This window comes from Eriocheir sinensis, chromosome 3 (genome assembly GCF_024679095.1).
Source record: "Eriocheir sinensis breed Jianghai 21 chromosome 3, ASM2467909v1, whole genome shotgun sequence".
NCBI classification, from domain to species: Eukaryota; Metazoa; Arthropoda; class Malacostraca; order Decapoda; family Varunidae; genus Eriocheir; species Eriocheir sinensis.
In genome coordinates, this window is record NC_066511.1 from 22,419,422 (window position 1) to 22,441,910 (window position 22,489).

The 22,489-nt window shown below is 49.0% G+C and overlaps 1 protein-coding gene across 1 annotated transcript in view; it reads right to left on the bottom strand.

Moving 5' to 3' along the window:
- LOC127006629 (protein abrupt-like) overlaps positions 1 to 22,489 on the bottom strand; it is a 199,913-nt gene that overhangs the window by 158,415 nt on the left and 19,009 nt on the right. The window contains exon 2 of the mRNA XM_050876752.1: positions 14,328 to 14,977. The gene's annotated coding sequence lies outside the window, so the exon portion shown is untranslated. The remainder of the gene's footprint in view (positions 1 to 14,327; positions 14,978 to 22,489) is intronic.

Below are 22,489 nucleotides of genomic sequence, written 5' to 3' on the forward strand. Positions count from 1 at the left end.
TATCCCACCCTGCCCTCCTTTCCCTGTAGTTCCTTTCCTCCCTTCCTCTCTTCCCCCCTCCTTCCCCCTATCCTTCCTTTCCTTCCGTCCTTTTCCTCTTCCCTAGACCTCCTCCTCCTCCTTCTTTATTGGTTGCCCTTGTTTCCTTCCTCTCCCTTCATCTTTCTTTCTCTACTTCTTGATCTTATTTGTCTTCTTGTTTTTTTCTTATTGTGTTGTTATTGTTTTGTTCTCGTTGTCGTTCTTGTTATTGTTCTTGTTTTACTTTTTCTTCTTCTTCTTCTTCCTTTGCCTTCTCGCCATTAATATTCAAGGCATCGGTGGTTCCTTTTTCTCTCTTTTTTTTCTTTTCTTCTCTGTCTCATTCCGGTCATATCATACTCATATTTTTTTTCCTTTTCTCTTGCGTCATATTTTGTCTTAGTCGTCTTCGTCCGCTTTGTACTTCTATAATACTTCCTTCATACGGTGTCTGTGTGTCTGCTTGTCTGTCTGTCTGTCTGGCTAACGGTGTGTCTGTCTGTCCATCGGTGTCTGTCTGTCGGTCGTTGTTTGTCTGTCTATCGGTGAGTCTGTCTATTTATAACGGAGATTTCTGCCATCAAGGGAAAGAATAATAAAAAAAAAATGTTCCCAACGTTACATTCAAGACGAAGACCAAGGAATTATAAGTGATATGCATAGCGAGGTGAGAGGGAGGAGGAGTGAGAGGGAGGGAGGGAGAGAGTGAGAGAAAAGAGAAAGCATGGAGAGGATGAGGGTAGGGAGGGAGGTAGGTAGAGAGGAGAAGGAGGAGGAGCTTGAAGGAAGAGAAAATAGGGTTAGGGAGAGGGATATCAGGAGATGGAAAGGGTTGGTAGGCCTTCTACGTAACCCTTCCTCCCTCCCTCCCTCTCTCCCCCTTCTCTTCCCCTCATCACCCCCTTACCTCCACCACCACCACCCCCGCCGCACCCACCCACTCCACCACCCCCCGCCAACGGAACTCACAAAAAATAGAGTCTGGCCGTCTGACTCCATGCGGGCACCCCATCTTTTCTGTAGCACCGTCATCTTACACACACACACACACACACACACACACAGGGTTGAGGAAATGTAAGTACTGGCTTGTTATTCCCTTCCCCTTGAGCAGTCACTTTGTTCATTTCTATCTCCACGACAACACTTGAATAGCACATATATGTTTTTTTTCTTCTTTTTTTGCTCTACGTGTCTGTTTCTCTTGCCCTACATTGTCTGGGAATCTTAGTGTTAGTAGTAGTAGTAGTAGTAGTAGTAGTAGTAGTAGTAGTAAGTAGTAGTAGTAGTAGTAGTAGCAGTAGTAGTAGTAGTAGTAGTAGTAGTAGTAGAAGTAGTAGTAGTAGTAATATAAAATAATAGTAACGCATCAAACAGGCGCAATATCAACTTCATACAAAGTAAAAGTTAATAAAAAAAAATGAAACAAGAACGTCGGGAAGAGCATTACAGAGCATTTCCAAAACGTTATCTTCGAGTGAGCCGCGAGAGAAGTCATTTGAGCGTCGGAGTTAATGAGTCACGTGATCCGCTGCTGCGTCTCGTCAACATAAAAATGAGTGTGCAGGACAGTGTTCGTGGACGGGGCGGCGGCGGGGCAGTACGGGGCTGGGCGAGGGTCGTGCCAGGGGACGCGCAGGGCAGCTCAGGGCGCTAACCGTCGCGGGGGAGGCGGACCCGCTCGTTCGGCGCTAACCCTTTCTTACAGATCCTTGGTCCTCAGAGAGTCACCGGGGCGTGTCCTGAGGTACTCGCATCCCGCGCTCGGGGTCAGTAGGACAGTGAGCCTAAAGAAATGCACCCCGCCCCCTCCCTCCCTCCTCCCCTCGCCCCTCAGCCAGACTTTCCCTAACTGCATCCCTTATGGTCATTCTGTGACGTCACTGCTTTCTTGTCCTGGTATGGGCTCACCGACAACCCTTTCAGTGGGGGAAGCCCTTTGAGGCCAGACGAAGGCTTCGAGTGCGTCAAAGACCCCGGGGCTATCGGTCACTGGGCCACTAGGCCTAAATGCAGCCCACCGCTTGGGGCCAATGCGGCTGGCTAACTGCATCTCTTACGGTGCATCCCTGACGTCACGGCCGAACCCCGCTACGAAGCCCCAGACAAACGCATGCCACTGGTGCCTCAAGGACGCAGCCACAACACCACGACCTTTCGAGTCAGGCGGCGCTTGCAGACAATACTTTAAGCCCTGCACGTGCCACCTGCAGTGCCCAGAGAGTACCGTGGAAGGCTCAGACGGGTAAACAATGCCCGGGAAGGCGCGGGCATCCAAGGCAGACAGTGATCACGGTGCGGGGAACACAGACACGCGACATGCACCGGCTACCGTCGCGGCGGCCAGGTGTACTGGTGGCCCCGCACACCTTGCATTATCACCAAAAAATCATATGCAAACGAGAAAAAAATGTAAATGAAATAATAAGGTACGATAAAAAAAAAACTAACACGAATACATTATTACCTTTTATGTTACATTACGAAGAAACCAACATGTACATACACACCAAATACTTTCACCAACGACGTGTTCTTAGATTAGCATAAATCAACCCTCAAATCAAAGCTACAGCATTCTAACGTCCTTGTGTACCCTGTATATGTAAGCCTAAGGTCAGGTAGGCCTAACTGCATTGTAGGCCTACCGGGGCTGATGAATGGAGCGTTGCGTAACAGTCTGGGCGGCACAATGCCCGAAACATGCTGTCCCGGGAAAGTACCTGACAAGTGAATCATGTGCGGGTGAAAGTTTCCCTCCCCGCCGCGTGTGCGAAAGTGACCCTGGCCCGTCGCGCGTCGCGCGTGGGTGGGGCGCGGAGGACTGGACTCCGGGTGTGTGGGGCGCGTGTAAAGGGGCTAGGTGGAGGGTGGGGGAAAAAGTTTGAGGAGGGGTGGAGAGAGGACCTGTTAATATATGCGTATAAATAGATAGATAAATAGATATATAGAAAAATAGATAGATAGCTAGATAAATAAATAGATAGAAAAATAGATATAGATAGATAAATAGACAGGTGGTTGGATGGGTAGAAGGATACACACACACACACACACACACACACACACACACACACACACACACACACACACGTATACATGTAAAAAAAAATCCTTGCGTATCATCCCATGACCAACACGCCATGGTGAAGGCTGCACTAAACCCTCTGTGGCCGTGCGTGCCGGAAGGAAGCACACAGTTCGAGCACCTCTGCAGCGCCCACGACGAGCACGGCCCCGGCCCACGTCCTTGACACTGTCTGTTTTCAGCCGCAATGATGACGGACTGCTGCACTTACTGGCGGAATGTTTTAATGAATGCAGTAACTTGGGTAATTCTGAATATTATCGAATGTGCAACTAATCAGTCTTCTACACTTTAGAAAAATGATGATTTTAAGAGCATGATTTTTTTTTTTTTTTTTTTTTTTTGTTTGTTTGGTTGCCGGCAGGCATCTGGGGTGGGGGGGTCTGGTGTCGGCTCCAGGTGTTCCCAGGTGGGGGCCCAGCCTGGCCTGGGCCCAGGCAGTTCTGGCGAGTGTGCTTGCCAGTGCACTTGCTGCATGCTGCCCCCGAACTCGGTCGTTCTTCCTGATTGCGTTTTCACCTCTCTTCCTCCTGATGATGACGCTTCAGGACAGCATGTGGTTCGTTTTTTGCACACCGGCGAAACGTGAAAAAAAGAGTGGAAAAATCCGAGGGAGTGCGGCGTGATCGGGGCGGCGAATGGTCCAGTATCCCTTCGGCCACCGCCTACCCCTAAATAGAGAAAGGGTGGCGTATACAGCCGCAGCCCCGTGAGCACGCACCATCCCGTCATCTATTTCCCAAGTGCCTCACACCGGATGGCCTGCACGAATGCCTGTCTCCTCTGGGAGTCGGCTGAAAATAAAAGGATACCTGTAGGGAAGGAGCGAGTCTGAAAGAGGTCGCTCGATCCATCCTACGCCCTTTTAAAGATGCAGATTTAGACACTTTAACCTTGCTCTCAGTAATTTTTAACCAGCCGGGGCCAGACTAAAGCCACCTTGACACTCCAACAATTATGTGTTTTACTCTTAAAAATAAAAATAAAATGCTGCGGCAAAACATACCAGCATCATTAGGCCAACATTAGTTGATGCAAAAAGGCAAACACAAGCCACAAATTACACCAGGACACAATATTCGTCCCTCCTGTACCGTTCCGAACAGCTGCCTTCTTCTTACACGATAAGCAAGCCCCGGCCTGCAAGGCAACACTCTTAAAAGTCAGTGTCAGCCACCAGTGATAAAATTATGTTCGCGAGGTCTCAGATGATTCTCTCCAAGAAAAGTCCTGTGTTTCGTGAAGATACTGAAGGAATGCCGGGAGTGCATGCAATTTATAGCCGAGTCTGGATGTGTTTCTGTGACAAGTTTTTCAGCTGAGCAGCCACTCGCCATATATGAGGCAACCCGAAATTCTGAGTAACTTAGTAAATGAAGTAACTCGAATTTCATAAAACAATACCATTCTGAGAAGTAGGTAGGCGTACGTTTGTTGTGTCAACAGAATAGAGTTTGTTGTGAAACTCGGCACCGATAAAGGCGAGTAGGCCTAATGCCAAGAGAAAGCGAAGGATGCAGTCGTCCGGCTAACCCAGCCTGACGAATTGTCATTTTCTTGTGAGGTTCTCTGAAGGGAGTAGAGAGAAAGGTGGAGTGTTTCATACTTATTACCACATCATCCAACCCTCAACCCTTCCACTTCTCTCCCTCTCAACCCCTCATGCCCAACACCCCCCTCCCATGTGTGCCCAGCCTCGCACGCTCCTAGTCGCCCCCCCCCCTCCCAGCACGGCAGCCCCTCGCCCCTGCTGCACTATCACTGTTCTGCCCCCCCTCGCCCCCCATATGCCACTCATCTCCCCTCAACGTTATCTTTACGCCCCTACCTCCCTCCCCCCTCCAAAGCCACCAACACACCGACACACTACCACCAGCACCACCATCCAATTCATCCCCTCCCGCTCTCCCTCCCCTAGGACCCGCGCCCTACCCCCTCCCCTCACCAGGCAGCAGACAGGCCTACTCCCAACATTCGCCGGCAGGCCTACCACGGATGTTCACTGTTTTTCGTTGCGTTCCTCAGACAGTTTCGCTCCCCCTCTCATGCCCCGCAGCGGAGCCCCCCTCGCCCTCTGGCCCAGGGCATCACTGGCTCATCACTCTCCGGCATGATAGAGGCGGCAGCGTGTGGAGGGCGCCGAGGGGAGGAAGCCTGGGAGGTATTTCAAGCCCCTGCGCCTCTCCGCCTCGCGTTGGAAATGCTCAAAATGCATCGAGCCGCCTACATGTCTGGCAGGGTCGATGACCTTCCCAACCCTCAGGCCTATACGGCTCTCGCGGGTGTGCATACATAGGCGTTCCTGTGTGTGTGTGTGTGTGTGTGTGTGTGTGTGTTAAATATACTGACATGTCAAAAAATATGTGGGGAAATAAGTCTAGGTATAGTCATGCATGCACGTTGTATTTGTGTATGTGTGTGTGTCTGTGTGTGTGTGTGTGTGTGTGTGTGTGTGTGTGCTAATAACGAGCATTTGTGTAGGGGTACCTTTCCTTTCATCTAACTCCAATATATCGAAACGTCAGAGTATATAAGTGTACATAAATAAAAGAGCCCTTGAGGTCCTTATGCACGGTGTAGCTAGGTGTGTGTGCTAAGAACTTCCCACTCACTAATCTTGCATACCCGTGACTGTCAGGCGGCGTTCGTTACAGCGTCGAGCCGAGGAGCTGAAAAAAAGAAGCAGGAGGGGGAGGCCGAGAGCTAAGTCGTCTATCTTACACTTGCCGACGGTTCGTGGAAGTGAAGGAAGGCAGGGGAGGAGGGTGGAATGGGGCGAGGGAGGGAGGGAAGGTGGGGAAGAGGGAGAGGGTGGGGATAGGCGGAGCAGTGAGGAGTGAGAGAAAGGGGGAGGGGGCGAAGAGACCACCACCAGCACCACCAGCAGCAGCGGCGGGCGGGGTCATGGAGTGCGAGTGTAGCCTGTTTTTTTCATGGTATGGGAGGGAACGAGTCACCGTCCCCAAGAGGAGGAGGAGGAGGAGGGGGACGAGGAAGGGAGGGAGGGACCGAGTTGTAAAATATAATGGAGTAGAACACTTAAGATAGATCTACTTCGCTATTATACAGGGGCTCCGCAGTCCTAGCCAAGGGAACACTGTGTAGTATACGTAAACACCTCCATGACGAATAACCGGGCACGCAGGAAAGTAAATTGGGGTCTCTCTCTCTATGTGACTGTGACATAGTTACTTCAGGCATCAACTCAACCCCCCTCTGCCTCCCCCTCCCCCCCCTCCCCATCCTCTCCTATACGCCATCCCGCTCGACCCCTACCCAGCCGCCTACCCCGGCCCTTACACCGCCCCCTACCCTGCCCCCACACCGCCCTCTAACCCTCCACCTCCAACTCCCAATTACTTAGCTCGAGGGGAGAAAGTATCAAGTCACATCGCTGGGCTTAAGTAGCTTTCTTTTGGGTGGAGGGAGAAAGGGGGGGATGATGGATTCCTCGACTTTCTTTCAAGGAGCTGCATTTTTTTTTTACCTCTCTCTCTCTCTCTCTCTCTCTCTCTCTCTCTCTGTGACCCTTTTGAATATCTGTAAAGAAAAAAAGCAAATACAACATATCACAAGACATTCACTACTGCCTTTTATCGCTCGCCATCCATTAAAAGAGATTGCTTCATAACTCGTGTACCGTAGAACCAAAATAAAATAAAAATGGACCGAGTTATGTCTCTCTCTCTCTCTCTCTCTCTCTCTCTCTCTCTGGAACCCAATGACACAGAGCGGGTAGATGGAAGGAGAGATCGCTGGGCTGGCTGGGTAAAGTGAAGGGAGGGTTAGATGAAAGGGTTGTGTTTAGATTACTTGGTTATGTTTAAGGTTATTAGATTGAGAGTTTGTCGTGTCGCGGAAGTCAGGTTATCTTTTTCTCTGTCTCTCTTTCTCTTCCTTGTCCTTTGAAATTGGGGTAGGCAAGGGCAGGTAGTGATGGTGGTGGTGGTAAGGGTGATAGTGATGATGGTGATGACTAATACAGAGTTCGTTGATAACAATCGTATGTCATCACTACCATGACCTTAACACAACAACATTAACACCTCCACCACCAATACCATCACCACCACAGGAACAGCGACACCACCACCATCATCATCACCACTCACCACAACTACCACACCCGTCACCATCATCATCGTCATCATCATTACAGTCACCACCACCACCACCACCGTCATCACCGCCGCCGCAAATTACAAATATCCTTCTTCCTCTTTACTTGGTTTCCGGCGCCAGAAGCGAGTGCACACACACACACACACACACACACACACACACACACACACACACACACACACACACATATCCTTTCTTCCCTTTCCATTCTCTCTCTCTTCTCCTTTTCTCCCCTATATTTTTCCCTTTTCTTTCCCCTCTCTCTTTATTTTCTTCCTCTTCCTTTTCCTTTTCCTCCATTTCTTCTTTCCCTCCCCGTGCCTTTCCTCTTCCCCATTCGTTTCTCTCTCTCTCTCTTATCCTTCTGTCTTTTATTTTCTTTCCTTCTGCTTATTCTGTCCCTTCCCTCCCATTCTCCTTCTTCCCATTCTCTTTTCTGTCTCCCTCCCCATCCCTTTCCTTCCCGTTCTCTTTCATTTCCTTCCCTCCTTTCGTTTTCTTTATCCCTTCCCTTTCCTTTTCTATCCTTTCCCTTTCTCATGACCTTTGCTTTCCTTCTTCTTCCTCTTTATTTATTTTTTTCTCTTAATTTTCCACCACTTCTTCGCCTTCCCTTCCCCAGCCTCTTTTTCTATTCCTTTTTTCTCTTTTTTTCCCCTCTCCCCCCATTCCCCTTCCCTCCTTTCCCCTCTCCTCTTCTTTCCACTTCCCTCTCTTCGGCACAAGACCCCTCCACAGAGAGAGAGAGAGAGAGAGAGAGAGAGAGAGAGAGAGAGAGAGAGAGAGAGAGAGAGAGAGTCGCATTACTAATTGGTTTCATTGGAAATTTACTTATATTTTCGTGCAACAGGACAGAATTATTATTATTATCATTATCATCATCATCATCAATAGTAGTAGTAGTAGTAGTAGTAGTAGTAGTAGTAGTAGTAGAACAGGAGCCCGCCCCTCCTTAACCTTCCTTCAATACATGCCAATCATTCATACCATGCAAAAAAAACAACAAAAACACTTTAATATAAGGGTGCACGTGCCTTAGAGGGGGTGCTGGCTGCCATGGTGCCGGAGTTTGTGTTTGGGGAAGGGGGGGAGGCAGGGGGCAGAGCAGTGTGTAGGGGAGTGTAGGGGAGTGTGGGGAGGAGAGGGAGTGAGGAGTGGGTGGTAACGTCAGGATGTAGGGGAGTATGGGTGGTAGAAAGGAGGGGAGGGAGTGATGAGGTAAGGGGGAGGGAGGAGGGTGTTTGGGTATAGGGGAGTAAGTAGGGGAGTGTAGGGGAGTGAAGGGGAGTGTGGGGAGGAGAGGGAGGGAGGGTAAGAGTGGAGGGGGGAGGGGAGAGAGACTGATGAGACGTGTGTGTGTGTGTGTGTACGGCCAGGATGTAGGGGGATGTAGGGGCGTTAGAGCGGGGTGTATGGGGGCGTAGGGGTCGTGCAGCCAGTGGTGGGCGTGGATCGATGTGGCACCTCCAGGCCAGGCCACGCCGGACGAGTGCCTAGTGCCTGAGCCTTTCCCCCCAACCCCCATGTCCTCGCCCCTTCTCCCCCCCCTCCCCCCCCTGCCTCAGTAGCCTCTCTCTCTCCCTTCACCCTCCTCCTTCTTTTCTAACCTATTTTTTGTCCGTCTTCTTTATTTCCTCTCTCCTCATCCCCCCCCCCCCTCCTTCTTTTTAACTTATTTCTTGTCGTCTTCCTTCCTTCCTTTTCTTTCTCCTCCTCCTCTTACCTACGTTTTTCCCTACTTCTCAAGCCTGTATCCTCTCATATATCCTTTTGTCCTTTTTTCTTCTTTCCTCTCTATCCTCATTCATATCTTCATATCTTCATCTCTCTCTCTCTCTCTCTCTCTCTCTCTCTCTCTCTGTATCCTCTCTCTCTCTCTCTCTCTCTCTCTTTTCTCTCTCTCTCTCCTGTATCTCTCTCTCTCTCTCTCTCTCTCTCCCTTTCTATCCTGTATCCTGTATATGTATCCTTCGTTCTGTATTTTCTCCCTATTTCTATCCTGTATCCTGTATATGTATCCTTCGTTCTGTATTGTCTCCCTATTTCTATCCTGTATCCTGTATATGTATCCTTCGTTCTGTATTGTCTCCCTATTTATATCCTGTATCCCGTATATGTATCCTTCGTTCTGTATTTTCTCCCTATTTCTATCCTGTATCCTGTATATGTATCCTTCGTTCTGTATTTTCTCCCTATTTCTATCCTGTATCCTGTATATGTATCCTTCGTTCTGTATTTTCTCCCTATTTCTATCCTGTATCCTGTATATGTATCCTTCGTCCTGTATTTTCTCCTTATTTCTATCCCGTATATGTATCCTTCGTCCTGTATTTTCTCCTTATTTCTATCCTGTATATGTATCCCTCGTCCTGTATTTCCTGATTTGTATATCCTTTGCATTGACCCTTCTTTTGTATGTCTTTCTGCTCCTTCACTCTCCCTTCTACTTGCCTCCGTAACCTCTTTCTTGTCTATTTTCGCCTCCCCGCTTCGTTTCTCTTCACTCTCCACCCACTTCCTCTCCTTTCACCTACTTCTTCCACCCACCCACCCAACCACCTACCCAATATCCCTTCAGCGTCCTCCTGCTCCATATGCTCTCACTCTCTGACCTATTTCTTGCCTCCTCCTCCTCCTCCTCCCATCCAGCATCCCTTCCCTGTCTCTCTCCGATCTCCCTCTTCAACCTCTCTATCACCCACACGCTCTCTGCATCTTCCTCCTCCTCCTCTCTTCAGCGCGCGCTCTAAGCAGGATTATCAGCTGAAATAATACACCACATCATCCGTGTGTGCCCGATTCTTCCTTGGTAGTGGTCCATAATGAGGGTTTATCTGATCTGAGGTGGTATCTATAGCCCGCTTCTGAGTATCCAACACCCTCCATCATGCTCGTCTTTTACCCGTGCGCTTACTGCCGTTCCTGATCATTGCGTGGGAAGGGTTCTTAGTGGGATACATTCTAGCGATCTGAAAGAGGCAAGGTAAGTGCAGAAGAAGCTTTAGTCTGGTAGTAATGTGAGGGAAACTTGGTCTCGAAAAGGGTAAGGATTCGAGCACCGCGGCTAATACGATCAAGACTTAACATGTGGGCTTCCCTTCGTTATTCTATTCCTGTGCGTCATTTGGTTTTCGCGGTAACATGTGAAAAGCGTGGGTTGGAATCAGAGACTGGTATAAATGAGTTCCAGGACTAATCGCCACCACTCTGAGGCTTAACGAACATTTTTTTTTTTTTTTGCCCTTTGGATCGTTGTTTTTTACGGTCCCGTGTATAAAGTTTGCCTGAGATCAGAGAATAAAGTTTAAATAAGTTTCAGGGCTACTCACCACCACGCTGGGTATATCGATTCTACCTACGTTTTTTTTTTTTTTCTATGGGTCGTTGGTTTTAATGGTCCCATGTAAAAAGCTTGCCTGGGATCAGAGAATATAGTCAGAATAACTTCCAGGGCTGCAATTCAACACTGTACGTAAACATTTTCCTTCCTTTTGCTTTCGTTGATTTTTCCGTCATGAAAAAAAAAAACTCATCCAAACTCTTAGGACGGTGGATGATACGGAAATGAGCACCGGGGCTATGAGTATTACACTAGATCGGTAAGGCTGGCGTACTTCTTCGGCCGTGGATTCCGCTGCTTCGTCTCGCCTCCGTGCCTACAGGTCATACCCACGATAATCCATCCCCCAGACTAGAGACAGACACACAACGCCCATGTCACCACACCCACGCACCAGCTCCCACGCACCGCCCATACAGCCAGACTCACCCCCACCCTCTATCTCTCTTTCTCCCTTTCTCTCTTTCTCTTTCGTGCTGGCTGCTTCCTCTCCTAACCCTTCTTCGGAATCCACTCCAGACGGCCTCCTGAGTCGAGCGCGGGGAGTAATGTATTCAGACATAATAAGCAACTTCCAGCTTGGCGGCGCGGGCTATAATCTGGCTGTCACCCCTGCGGCCCGGCACCACACACACGCACGCAGAAAAAAGGGTAGGCCTACTCCGCTGGCATTGTGTGTTGGGACGTCTCGCCACGCCCACTTCCTCATGCTACGCCCACGCCCCCTCATCGGCGTGGCAGCGAGTCTGAAGCGTAAACATGTGTGGGTAGGTAAAGGGATGGGGGTTGGGGGGGGGGTGTACGAGACGCTCCGGCAGGTATTGGTAAGTAGGCAGGTAAGCAGATAAGCAGACGGGCGGAGTTCAGTTTAGTTTAGTTGAGGTTTCGTGAAATAAACTTTGCATCTGAATCCCTGTCGTGTTTTTCTTGTTTTTTTCTTGTTTTTCTTGTGTGGTTGTTTGACATTCGGTGTTTGTCTTTTTCCAATTTCCAGAACTCGTATTTTATGTCTCTCTCTCTCTCTCTCTCTCTCTCTCTCTCTCTCTCTCTCTCTCTCTCTCTCTCTCTCTCTCTCTCTCTCTCTCTCTCTTCCTCCTTAATTGTCTCCGTGTTGGCCCAAGGATGAGTGAGGAGTGAGTGAGTGAGTGAGTGAGTGAATGACAAGTGAGTGAGTGAGTGAGTGAGTGAGCGAGTGAATGACAGAGTGAGTGAGTGAATGACAGAGTGAGTGAGCAAGTGAGTGAGTGAGTGAGTGAGTGAGTGAGTCCGCTGTCCAGTGAGTTAGTTCTCTTGATATGGTTTTATAAAGGGATTATCTCGTTTTTTTTTTTTTTGTATAGTCTTGTAGTTCAGTTGGTCCGTTTCCTTCCTTGTGGTGATTTTTTTTTTTTTGGGGGGGGACGGTATTAATCACTTTAGAGCTTTATCTACCTAAACTATCTCTCTCTCTCTCTCTCTCTCTCTCTCTCTCTCTCTCTCTCTCTCTCTCTATGGAAATGACAGGCGTAATCGTTATGGCCCTTTCGCTACGCTACCTTCATATAACTAATTATTTATCGATCAATCATGTTACCTCTCTCTCTCTCTCTCTCTCTCTCTCTCTCTCTCTCTCTCTCTCTCTCTCTCTCTCTCTCTCTCTCTCTCTCTCTCTCTCTCTCTCTCTCTCTCTCTCTCTCTCTCTCGTTGCCTTCAGCGAGCGCGGGGTTACTGAAGGTGAACAAGCCGTAGAAAGGAGAGAAAGAAAGTAGTTTGTTTGGAGTCCACCAGTGAAGGGAAGGAAAAGTTGAGAAAATCAAAATAAATAGAGGGGGTATGAGGATATACATGATAGATAGAATGGCAAACAGATAGATAGATAGAGAGATAGATAGAGATATTGATATAGGCTTTAGAAATGTCCTTGTAAAGATGATTTCAAAAGCTTTAGAAAGGGAGGAAAGCAAGAGGTCGGTAGTTTGAAAGGTCACAGTGGTCACCCTTCTTAGCCAGGTTGTATGATTATATGAGAGCGCAGTTCCAGAGAAAAGGAAAGGCGTTCTTGACCTTCACCGTGTCCTCTCAGAAGAAGGAGAAAAAAAAAAAAACTAAAATATTCTTACGATAGCGACAAATGCGTGCCCGCAAAACACACGAACACACAGACATTGACGCATAGATGGAATGATCGGCTAATAAACGAAATGCTTGGCCAGATTAAACTGTGTGTCAGGAGTTTACACGAGTTAACCCGTCCGCTGCGATTGGCACGGATTTTGCCTTCACTTGTAGCCTGTTAACATATAGTCCCAGGTCTTTCTCTGCCTCTGTGGTGGATAGTGGAGTGTTTCCCATGTGGTATTGGTATGCTGGATATCCCCTCCCATGGTGCATGATTTTACATTTTTCTTCATTGAATTGTAACAGGCACTTTTTGTTCCACTCCTGTAGCTTGGTGATGTCTTCTTGTAGGAAAACCGCAGTCAAGGAGTTAAATGGCTTGTATGATAATGTGACAAAATGCGATATAAACCTAACGAGCCTGACTCAACCCTGTAAAAGCACAACTATCTACATAAGACGATACTACTGCAGCGTCAGGAGGGAGGCCGTGCGGCAGTGCAAGGCAACTCGGCATGACACACACGCAGGTCACCGCCACCTTCTCCCTTTAGGCCTAACAACCAGCCAGCGAAATCTGACGTGTAACGACCTCCATGTGGGTCAGCGACAGACACGACCATCACCACCACCACAACCACCACCACTACGGCTCCTGCTGCTCCTGCTGCTGCTATTGCTTCCTCCATTTCCTGCTGCGGCACCTGCTGTATACTTCTTTCTGTAAACGCAGCATTCTCTCATATTCATTCTTCACTAATACTCAACACGTTATTTTTTTTTTTTTTTACAACAAAGGAGACAGCTCAAGGGCACAAAAAAAGGAAACAAAAATAAAAATAAAGCCCGCTCCTTGCTGCTCCTAAACACTTAATCATAAACTCAGCATTTTGTCATACTCCGCCTTCCGTCATGTCCGTCCTTCTAAATCACTACTGTTATGTTTATTATTATGTCATGTTTTCCACTTATTAATTTGTTATTCGCGCTAATCTCTTAAACCCATATATTGCACAACGTCATGCATACTAAATCTTTTTTTTTTTTATATGAACACCTATAGCGCCAGTACGCTTTCTTGAGGGGCCTGGATGGTGCTCGGCTCCAGCCCGTCATGGCGCAGGCAAGTGTTTATAGTGGCGCCATCTTCTCTTCATTATCATATTCTCGGCATTCTGTCATATCTACCCTTCTCCTAAACCACTATTGTAATACTTATCATTCTGCCATGCTCATCATATATTATTAATTGTTTCCCGCTAATCTCCTACATTCATCGCTGTGTCATAATTACCCTTCTCTCATGCACTCATTCTGTTATACATGTCATTCTGTCGCTGTTAACATTTTTTTACACCTGACATTTTCTCAACCTCATCATTCCGACAAATACAAACAATAACCATTTTAAAAAGACTGGAATAGCGTCAAAAGTAGTCACCCCATCCCTCGAGGCGACGGAGATGAACACCGAGGCCACGCGCAGCTATACCGTATGCCCCAACTTTACCTTCTACGTACCTCAACGCTACTCGTAATTGTATTCTAAGATAAAGAGGAACAAAAAACAGGTGCCTAGATAAATACAGCCAAAGGAAGGACGCCTACCCCATCCCGTATATATCGTAAACAAGGCGGAAATTCAATAGCATAACTTACCTAACTCGACGTTCAGTGTTTTCCGTAGCCAGCAGGGAGGCATCCGGTGTTGTATGAGGGAGAGGACATGGGAAGGAGCGAGGGAGAATAATAAGGGTGTGAGAGACAGAAGGGGGGATTGCAGCAGGGAGTGAAGGTAGGTCTATACACGAGGAGGAAGGGGATGGGATGGAATAGGGTGTAGGTGGGATGGGATTGTATAGCAGGAGGATGAGGTAGTAGTCAGGAGGGGACAGGGAAGAAGGGAAGCATGGGATGGGACACGGTAGGAAGTGGTTACAGCAAGTGGTGGGCGCTCAGGAGAAAATGGGAGGAAGGAAAGGTGTAACGAAGACGTGGGAGAAGGAATAAGAAGAAAGGAAGGATGGTATGGAACAGAGTGGGAAGTGGGCGGGGATTGCAGCCGGACACAGTGGATTGATGTAGGCTGGAGTAGGCAAGGTGGGGGTAGGCTGGAGTAGGCCGGGGTGGGGTAGGCCGGGCTAGGCTGGCCAGATAAGCCTACCACCACTGCTGCAGCCGGCGCCAGTACCGACCAGCGACCTCGGACACCAGACGATCGGACACGCAGACACGCGCATCGATCGGCGAGGCTGGCCTTGAGTGCACCGCCTATAGGCCTCCTGGGCACCACTCTCCCGCACCTCGACCTGCAACGGAGGGAGAACAACGTCACGCCCACGCCCACGCCCTCGCCCCGGCCATGCAGTCCTGGTGACCCTTTAGTATATATGTAACGTTGATACCCTCTTTTCTGACTCCTCCTCCTCTTCGTCCTCGGTGACGTGACCCTTCAGTAAATCCCTAAAACCGAGGTCTTTAGCTTATATATATAACGTAGATAGATACTTTTTGGGCTCCTCCTCCTTCTCCCCCCCCCCTCCTCCTCCTCCTCCTCCTCCTCCTCCTGTTCCTGTTCGTCTATCAATCTCTTGACATTAACTCTGAATATTGTTTATCTTGCTTGTTTTTTTCTCGTTTTCTTTCTCCTTCTCCTCCTTCTTCCTTCTCCTCTTTCACTGTCTTAAAATCCAAGTACAATCTCTCCTCCTCCTAATCCTCCTCCTTCTCCTCCTCCTCCTCCTCCTTCTCCTCTTTCGTAACATCTTTCATATCAACTCTACTTTAACCTCAAAACTTTTCAGTGTTCTCGTTTTACTTCTTAAACTTTCCTCTCTCCTCTCCTCTCCTCTCCTCCTCTCCTCCTCTCCTCTCCTCTTCTTTTATTATCTGAACTGCTTTCGTGCTCTTCTAATCCGTAGGACTCATAAATAATAAAAAATAAAACAAAATAAATACCGTGTCAATTTTACACACATACACACCCACACATATTCTCTTTTGAAACTTCCTTTTAGACTCTTTGAAGCTGCCTTGGTAAGCTGTGCTGGCTGGGTTTCTTAACATGTGTGTGTGTGTGTGTGTGTGTGTGTGTGTGTGTGTGTGAGAGAGAGAGAGAGAGAGAGAGAGAGAGAGAGAGAGAGAGAGAGAGAGAGAGAGAGAGAGAGAGAGAGAGAGAGAGAGAGAGAGAGAGAGAGAGAGAGAGAGAGAGAGAGTCGGACAAAAAAAGATAAAAAAAATGACACACACACACACACACACACACACACACACAACAAAGACAGGTGTACTCAATGGCCTTTCCCTTCTCCCTTCCCGTTCACACACACACACACACACACACACACACACACACACACACACACACACACATTAGCCACATCGCCACAGTAAATCCCTAAAACCGAGGTCTTCAGCTTTAAGTGTATGGATTTTTATAATGTGGAGCGTATGGGAAGAGAGAGGAGGAAGGGAGGAAGGAAGAAGGCTGTCTGTGAGGCGGGGACAGAGGCAGAGGGACAGGGGGAGGGCCGGCTTGTGGAGGCGTGTAAGTTGCACCGTGAACGAGGTGTCGCACTCCATCTCTTTGCTCCGGGCAGCGGGTCAGGTACACAAAGACAGTGAGAGTCTAAGCGCCATGCAGATGAGGTGTTTGAGGCTGTGCAGGGCAATTAAGGCCAGGCGGCTAATGTGGACCCCGCTGCTGTACGCTTCTCCCTTCATCGCGAGGTGCTGAATTTTATGCCGGACGTTTCACAGTTACATGTAAACGTTTTCATTTGTTGTTCCTTTATTTATAAGTGTGAAAAATGTTTGGCGCATCATGGTTTGCCTACGGTGGAAAGGCAACTGAACACTCCTACATGCCTGCCTCTTCATTAAGCGGCGCAAAGACTGATGTTGAAGGCTTCCCGGTGAGCCTGCGGTGGAGCAAAGACCTCGACGGCCACGTCACACCGGGAACCCTCAGGGGCGGCGTGCGTGGGACTCTGGCTCCGTAATTGGAAAACCTAGATGGAACTGGTACTCTGGTTGTGCGGCCTGCCCTGCCCTGCGAGGACGGTGCTAGAATGCGGCGCGAGGAGCGTGGGACGTCCTGTACCCTATGACGCCCGCCCGCATGACCGACTGTCTAGACAACTTGCCTAGAATGGCATCCTCGGGACTCATCCTAGTGGCATTCCTACAGAGTCCCAGGAGATAGGCAGTCTGGTGTGGAGTAAGAATCCGTATGGCCCTTAGTGCAGTAGTGACGGACTGCCCTCTTGCTTTATATCTTCACCTCTCAGCTTAAAAGCCTTGGCAGAAACTTTCATTAACCCTTTGACTACGGATTTCCTACCAGAAGATATCACCAAGCTACAGGAATGGAACAAAAAATGACTGCTACAACTCAATGAAGAAAATATTAAGTCCTGTACCTTGGGAGGGGATATCCAGCATACCAATACCACATGGGAAACACTCCACTATCCACCACAGAGGCAGAGAAAGACCTGGGACTATATGTTACCAGGGTAGCAGTGAAGGCCAAATCAGTGCCAATCGCAGCGGACGGGTTAACACGTGTCTGTTACCGTCACCACGAATTAATTCCATGGCATCTGCTGTACATTTATAAGCTGCTGCAATATATGTCTATCACGTAATCATTCCCCTGCGCGAGCCGCTTGGTGAGGGATGAGGAGGAGGGTTGAGCAATGGCATTAGCTACACGCTCGTCGGTTAGGCGCTCAGGCCCCTCACTCTGATCTTAAAGCCTCAAGGTATTAAAAATGCTTTGGATACCGGCAGACCGACAAAGGGATCACCAGGGCCAATAACGTCATCATTTCTGTAATCATCATCATTTCCATAATTTTTCTTTGATTTTGAATCACGAGGTGAAAGACGACTTATTTTTAAGACGATTGGGTTTAAGACTTACAAAAATTAACTTCATCCTGATAATCACAATATTTTTCTTAATTTTCCTCCACTGCTGAAGGTGGAGAATTGTCGGTGTGGCCTGCCGCCGCCCTCCCGCCCGCCGCCTTTCCCGCCCTCCACTGTCAGGAATATTCAAATGAGCTCAATGGAGCCCAAAATAAGGTAGGCCTACCAACCCGAAACACAACCCGGGTGGTGCTACAAAGGCTCCTGGGGGGAACGGGGGTGGGGGGGGGAGCCACACTGCTTTCAGATTAGGCCTCCCATCCATTCTTCAACAGGAGAATGCTGACGGTGTGGTGGTGGTGGCGGTGGTGGTGGTGGATCACAACAGAATGCACCTCTTTCTCTACCTCTCTTTATTCCATTCAGCTTATCTGTCTGTCTGTCTCTCTCTCTCTCTCTCTTACACACACTCACACACGCACACACACACACGAGAGAGAGAGAGAGAGAGAGAGAGAGAGAGAGAGAGAGAGAGAGAGAGAGAGAGAGAGAGAGAGAGAGAGAGAGAGAGAGAGAGAGAGAGAGAGAGAGAGAGAGAGAGAGAGAGAGAGAGAGAGAGAGAGAGAGAGAGAGAGAGAGAGAATGTGGGAAGAAGCAGAGGTAGTATTTTCACGCAGGATCATACAGAATACATCATCCCATACCAACCCTTATTTTAGCATACAAGGACTCCACCCAAACCACAGGCGAGGAGGCTGCAAGGGAGTCGGACGAGGCGGACAAGTTATTCATGGTTGCATTTATATATTTTTGTACCCACCGTTAATAAGAAGGGTTAACTCTTATGCTATTACTGGCCAGGACTGCATGCGTTAGAGGAAAGGAGATGCATAAGTCTGTCTTTTGAGCATAGGTCTGTTGCATTTCAGGAAAGACGCGCATGCCATTAAAAAGAAACAATTTACCTACGTCGACATTCAAAGCACCTGGTCGCCTATCCCTGGTTGAAGATGACGTTTGAATATAGAGATCGTTTATCATTGCCATCCTTTCTTCAGGCTACAGGAATTATTGTGCTAGCAAGGAATACATTTTTTTTCCAGTTTATTTTTTCCCTACGATTCCTTGCCGTGGTTGAGGGACCAAAATCACATGCAGCAATATTTCAAGTGAGGTTTGGCTAGAATGTCATTAAGGAGGTATTATAAGCATGTTATTATTCATGAGAGAGAGAGAGAGAGAGAGAGAGAGAGAGAGAGAGAGAGAGAGAGAGAGAGAGAGAGATACAAACACACACACACACACACACACACACACACACAGGTAGCACACACAATACGCACCTGTGACACGTGCAAGACTGGCAAAACAGGTAAGGAGGAGGGAGGGAGGGAGGGAGAGAGGGAGGGAGAGATGGAGGCTGAGAGGTGGATATATATATAGTCATGCAGGGAGGTAGGAAGGTAGGCGGAGGGGTAGGTGTTGGTGCTGGTGTTGCGGGTAGCCTATGGGACTCTTCCTCTCCTACGGCGACCTCGAGAGCCCCCGAAGCCACCCCGCCCGCCCGCCACCCCACCAGCATGCCAGCCAGCCAGACAGCCACCCCCGCCTACCTACCTGCCTACCTACCTACCCTCTCCTACCCCGTCAGCCCATCCTCCCGCCCTTCAGCCAGCCCTCCCGCCCTTGCCTGCTGACGTCACGCACCCCTTCAACCCTGCGCGACGCTATAACCACCACCATCACCACCACCACCTCCCCCGCCTCCACCTCCACCTCCCCAGCCTCGTTCACTACCATCCTTCCTTCCTTTCTTTCCTCTCTGCTCCAAGGTTCAAAAGTTTGTGTTGGTTTGTGTGTTTGTGTGTTGAGGGGGGGGCGGGCGTTAGTGTTGCGATGATTGGTGAAACTTTGCATTTGTTTCATGATTCTACATTTATACACTTTATTGAGCTTTTTTTTATAATTTATCTTGATGTTTTCTTTTCCTTTGCCTTTCACTTTTTTTCTTCTTCCATCCCTTTCCTTCCTTCCCCTCCTCTTTCTTCATTCCCGCGCTAGTCCTTTCCCACCTTGACCTTCCACCAGTCAGTCCCCTCTCCCCCACCCCACTTCAACCTACCCCACTCACCCTCCCACCCATCCACCCTCTCCTTCCCTTCCTCCTCCCCACTTCTCGTCTCCACACAGTGCCTCACACCTGCCTTTCTTCGCTCTCCCTCCCCCTCTTCAGGTAATCCTCTCCCGCCCTAACTCTGTGACCTTCTGCCGTCCCCTTCCTTGTATTGAAGATCCACACAACACTCTACTTGCGCCATTGGAAATATTAATCTTACTCGGGTTGAGCATGTGTGGGCGGCGGACGAAGGGCCATGTGTGTGTGTGTATGTGTGTGTGTGTTGGGGGGGTGGGGTGAGGGGGGTACCAGCCTGACTCCCTGCACATCATAAATAACATCGAGTACTAGTATTTTCAGTATGGTAAACAGATACTTTTTTTTTTTTGTAATATTAAATCTCGGGTACAAAATTTAATGTTTGACGTGCGTGAGAATGTAACGCGATCTAAGTTGTTTACATAAAAAAAATGGTTGGTATTCTCCTCGGTGCTTCAGGAGTAAGCATCCTTAACCCGAGCTCAGCCCAAAAGGGGAGTCATCCATGGGCAAGACACAGGAAGCATCATGTGCAATTACCCCTAAATATAATGGGCCACCATGTGAAGTGAATATTGGAGGGAATAGACGGCTGCTTCATATTCTGCGGTGGGATTTAATTTCTTGGTTGGGTGTAGCGAGCAGCTCCCCGTCTCACCTGAATCACACCAGCCCCCATGCACCGGAACACACGAGATTCACTCCTACATCTTTGCCATCATGAACAACTTTACTCCTACTCCTCGAGAGGCTACAACGCCGGCAGTATAGCCTTCACACACCAGACCAACGATTACTCCTCTGGCTGAGCAAAGTCTGCGGCAGTGACATCTCCCTTGGTAAGTGACTGATATCAAAGTCGAGATTCAGGTCACCACACAGACAAAGCATCGCCAGTACGAAGGGCGCCAGACAGACACTCCTCACTTCACTTTGAGGTGCGTTGGGTACATGGGATCTGCATCTTCTCGCCACCCAGTGATCGATACATGATTGATGATGTAAGGAGATGCAAGTTACTTCCTCAAAACTTTTTCAGTCCATCATGCAGTCCATGCTTTGTGATGTAGGGAGATGTGACAAGCCATCTTTATTGCAGTGGCCGGCAAAACAGGGGCTGAATTGAGTGAGTGAGCCTCGCAACGTAGGCCTTCCTCTGGTGGCAGGGCCGGGAGGTGCAGCGTGCCGGCGTGTAGGCCTAGCAGGGCCGGGTTGGTCCTGGACGGCGGCCAGTGCCCCCTTCCCCGGCACGGCCCGCCTTCATGATTGCAGGTTGAGGCTGGCCGCGTAATGGCTCCCGCAGGCAAGGATGCGAAAGTCGCTTAGGCCTCCACAGTTTCTCAACACACTACTAGTCTTATCGAGTGGTATCGGCGATTGGTTGGTGTGTTTCACTTGGACTTTCACGAGCGGACACACACACACACACACACACACACACACACACACACACACACACACACACACACACACACACACACACACACACACATACCTGCCTGTTCCTCTGTCGGTCTCTCTGTTTGCACTTATGCTTGCTTATATATATGAATGTATGTATGCATTTACGTATGTATGTATGTATGTATGTACGTATGTATGTATGTATGTATGTATGTATGTATGTATGTATGTATGTATGTATATATGTATGCATGTATGCATGTATGCAGATATGTATATAGCTAGCTAGCTACCTATCACCATCTATGTACACATGAGCCTTCCCGCCGCGCCTTGCATCTCGCGCCAAGCAACAAGGCCTCGCCAAGACCCAGATGAGGTGGTAGCCAGGCCATCAGCGGATGGGTGAGTGTTCAGGTGGCTCCACTAGTTACTATTGTCAAGAAACTCTTCACTTGTTACGACAGCCAATAAACATTTAGCGACAGCAAAGGCATCGTTAAAGTGGGGAACTTCTGTGCCGGTGAGAAATGAAGGCGCTGAGGGCAACAAAGCCACGAAGCTCGTGCCTCGTTCTTCTGGTGGAGTGGCCCGCGCTGAGTTACGGCCGCGGCTCCAAGCCTCCGTAATTACCGGGCGCGGTGCTTCTCGCCGCCCGCCGCCCATCCCGTGAGAGGCACCGCGCGGCGCCCTCCTCCTCTCCGACCTATCACGAGTCCTGAGGCACCGTGGCAAGCTACAGCGAAGGCCTATGTGCCCGGAGGCTGCAACACCCTAGTAGATGCTCAAGTATGCGTGCACACACACACACACACACACACACACACACACACACACACACACACACACACACACACACACACATACATACATACATACATACATACAAAGCAAACAAATATCCAAACACGAGCGGGTTTGTACACTTTCCTCGTGCTTGGAGGAAGTTCATGCAAATATTTTCTCTTTCTCGGCGTTTTGGAAAGGAAGCCAACCGTAGGCTGCAGCAGCCAGCCAGAGCGTGGGTGACTGGCGTGAAGAAAAAGCCTCGGAGAAAAATTTGGGTTGGGGCAGCAGGCGAGGCCGTCATTGCACCCCCCACCCCCACCCCCCGCAGCGGAGGCCTCGGTCCCCTGATTATTACGGCCGGAATGAGGCCCAGCAGGTGGAGCAAACCTATCAACATATCTAATTGTAATGGTTGAGGTGAAATTTTCCCTTTCGTCGTTACCTGCACATAACTGCCCACGGAGAACCATTCCAGCCATGTTTATGAATCATTTAGTCTCATAACTTAGCCGGCTGTAGGCCTACCTTCACGTTTAAACTTCCTCCTTGCCTCAGGTGAAGTCGGTCAATAACACATGGCGCCGGCACAAACCTAGGC